Genomic DNA, 2,838 nt, shown 5'->3' with positions numbered 1-2,838 from the left:
ATAAACCATTCGGTGGATTGGATGTCATTCTTTGCGGTGATCTATGTCAGGCAAGCCCTGTTAATGATAGCTGGATCTTCACAAAAAAACATACACTTTTAGAAGCAATTTCCCCATCGTATTGGCGCACTCATCCACAATGCTATGAGCTTACACTAACAATGCGGCACGATCCAATATTCATAGATATCATTAATAAACTTCGAGTTGCACAACATACTTTTGAGGATTTGGAATATCTTATCAACAATTACTATAGACCTGTTGCAATCAGCCATCAAGTTTCTCATTTATTTTACTCCAACAAAGAAAAGGACACTCATAATCTTACTATTTTCAATCAAATGGAGGGAAAACCCCAAACTTTCATCGCTATTAATAAAAGAAACAACTCATGTAACAAAACAATTAACACATTCCTATAGATCTCAAATTGACTGGAGGATTGCATTCCACACTGAGCTTAAAAACAGGCATTGTTGTCGAGCTATGCGCAGGAAACTTGTATATTCTTGATGGATTGGTTAATGGAGCAGAAGGGGAGTACAAAAACTTTACAAAAACAAGCAAAAAACAATAATCTGGGTTCATTTCTCTAACCCTATCATTGGAAAGAAAAAACGCTATGAAAATCAAACAATATATTCATCAGCCACCATTAACAAAGAATGGACCCCAATAGAACGTGTCATTCGTGAATTCCAAGTCGAAAAAAACTACTTGAACATCATCTCTCTGATATCAAGTTCCATTGCAAGCAGTTGGTGCTCGAACAATTCATCGTTTTCAGGGTCTTACATATTGCAAACACTAGCCTTCAATCCTGAACACATAAGAACACATGAACTTGCATACACAGCATTGTCACGTGTTCGAGACCCAGCTAATCTATACCTACTCAAGAGAATATAAGCTTCCCATATCAAAGTTGACCAAACTGTACTAGAAGAATTGGATCGCCTAAAACTAAAAGCTAAATGGATCTCCACCCAAAAATCATTACAACCTTACTCAAACACACATATCATCATTCAATCTCTAAACATTGTGTCCTTCAATAAACACATAAGAAAGATTGCAACAAATTCCATACAAATGACATCACACGTACTCTGTTTGCAAGAGACAAGACTGACAAAAACAATACCACGTGCAATACCAGGCTTTCTACAACACCAAATGAATGCAAAAGTGGGTGTTTCCATTCTGCACCAAGAAACACTAATCCACTTTTTAACCATGGAAATATCTCTCGTCCAGGAGTTGAGATGTTACATACAACAATCAAGTTCACAAACAACAAAATTATCAAAATAGTTTCTCTTTACAATTCACCTTCAACACGACTAACGAATTTAATAGAAATATTAAAATCATTGCTTGAACAACACGCTTTCAAAATTCCAATCATTATCTTGGGTGACTTCAACATTGACATTAAAGTTCCTAATACTTCTTACAACCACCTATCCTCTTTCCTAAACAAATATAACATCAGACAATTGATAACAAATGTTACAACTATTTATGGATCTTCTTTAGACCCTATTTGGGTTAGCTCAACAATCTCCAACTACGAAGTAGGATCCAACTTCATGTATTGGTCTGATCACTCCGCGACATACATTATGCTGCCTTGTGACCACCTTTAACATTGCCACTCCCCATTCATTTGTCATGCTGCAAGCCACCGTGATCTCTCACCTCTTTTTGGACTACATAAGTAGTCCCGACTCCTTAGTAAAGGGTTGGATTTTGGGTGCATCTTTGCACCATTGGATAAAGCTTGAGGATTAATGCCACATGGCAAGCTAATGATAATAAACTTTTCTTTATTATTTCTTTTACGCCTTTATGAGAGGGTGTTGACATTTGTATACATTTGGCATTGAGTACTGTGTAGAACATAATCTTTCTCATCTTCTTCCCGTTTTTTCTTTTTCAATTTCTTACAATGCTTCCAAGTGTATTTTCAGTCATTATTTTTTATATATATATTTTTTGCAAACCTACTGCAATCTTAACATTTCACTGTTACATTTATTTCTAAACAAGTGAAAGGGTCACGATAGCTTTCTAAAACAATAAGTGATAAAATCATTACGTTGAGTTTAACTAGAATTATATAAGGCGAAACATTCTTCAGAAATGTTTCTTTTATGAAGCAACCGAGTTTCTTTCTTGCAAAGAAGCGAACCGGAAATACTAGAAGAAATATTAAAATTTATGGATTTTTGAATTAAGTTCTCACATATTTTATCTATTTTTCTTCCCTTTATCATGGCTTGATCATATATATATATATATATAAGAACTCATTAATCTATATATATGTGTGTGTATATATATACTAGTATGGTCGGGCGGCCTCTCTCTCTCTCTCTCTCTCTCTCTCTTCTTTTTATCACGTGCAAAGGGTTTTTTTTAGTTTTGGACTTTAGCATTCAGGTCGAAGATTGCGACACATGTAAAAGGTTCCCCCTTCCGCCATATTATGTTAATAGATAAGTGTGTGTGTGTGGAATATATTAGAATCATGCAAGGTGAAGCTGCACTTTAATATTTTAAAAGAATAGAATGCAAGAGAAGTCAAGCCTTGTGTTTTAAAACCAAAATAGCATTTAAGGTAAGTCTCCATCATGACACTACTGAAAAGAATGAAAATCTCCCTAACCCAACACAACACTAAGGTTTCTTTTAAAAAGCCAAAAATCTAATATTTTGTTACGAAAGAACATGCTTTAAAATGTAGTGACTTTCTTGTTTTCTCTCTCATAAATATCATAAAGCAACCTATTGTTATAAAATTCTTTCCGATGCACGGGCAGCAAGTCTTGA

Source organism: Adiantum capillus-veneris, chromosome 8, assembly GCF_014529385.1.
Source record: "Adiantum capillus-veneris isolate H3 chromosome 8, ASM1452938v2, whole genome shotgun sequence".
Taxonomy (NCBI): domain Eukaryota; kingdom Viridiplantae; phylum Streptophyta; class Polypodiopsida; order Polypodiales; family Pteridaceae; genus Adiantum; species Adiantum capillus-veneris.
The sequence above is the reverse complement of the archived record's forward strand: the minus strand, read 5'-3'. Positions refer to the sequence as shown.